Genomic DNA, 1,016 nt, shown 5'->3' with positions numbered 1-1,016 from the left:
ATTGCTGGTTCAGTTCACGGGACCTTTGGGGGAGAGAGAAGGGTTATGATATTCAACGGTTTACTGTCTTGCTGTCTGCCTCTTCATTTTCAAACTGTATATTAAATGCACACAAAAGACCTGCAGCTCTGTGAAGCAGACATTGTGAAATACATTTGATGGGTTGCGTAGATTTTTTTTATCATTCTAATTTATATGTTAAACTGTAAAAAGAGTATTAAAGTGATGCTGCAGTTTATCGTGAGGTAGTGTAATATTGTGCAAGAAAAAAGGGATGGCACATTGCTAGAATAATAACCATTTCAAACGCATAACTGGTTCTTTTGATCGAAAGAAAAATCCACAATTGCTTGTCTCCCATTCACTTATTAGTATTTGAAAAACAGAAATGTAATGTGTCTGTAGCTCTATTCTGGATGCAGATCTTCGATTAAAAACTTCCTTGAACAACGCAGTGCCCTCTCTCACATACACTCACACAGCAGCTTAAACAAACAGATTATTAGTTATACGCATTGCATTTGCTCCCACTGACCAACTACCCCTCGTAAGCTGTTGGTGGAGCATGCCTCACATTCTCGCACAAGAAGAAGCGATTGCAGATGCATTCTGGCTAATGGAGTCATTTATGTGGAGAATGGTGTGTGTGCATGGTACTTCCGAGCTACCATGCTGAGGCTTGCTGGAGAGGACTAGACGACGAGTAACATTACAGGGTGTAATTACTTCAAGCACCATTAGGAACACAATAACATCTGTGCTTAGCAGAAAATAAAGTCCGGCATGCTCGCTGAATGTGTTTGTGCATGTGCGACTCGGTTTATGTGTGTCTGCACAAACAGGTCCTCCTATTCAAGTGATTAACAAGTAATGAGTAGATTGCTCCAGCAACAGATTCCCTGTTTGCTAACAAAGCGCCAGCTGAGGTAATGACTTGTCACTACAAAGCACTCTGCAGTAGCCCGCTGGCAGAGGCCAAAGTGCCACTGTGGATTCAGCAGGTACTAGTCCAGTAG

Source organism: Morone saxatilis, unplaced genomic scaffold (assembly GCF_004916995.1).
Source record: "Morone saxatilis isolate NCDOM2014 unplaced genomic scaffold, NCSU_SB_2.0 Contig10, whole genome shotgun sequence".
NCBI classification, from domain to species: Eukaryota; Metazoa; Chordata; class Actinopteri; family Moronidae; genus Morone; species Morone saxatilis.
The sequence above is the reverse complement of the archived record's forward strand: the minus strand, read 5'-3'. Positions refer to the sequence as shown.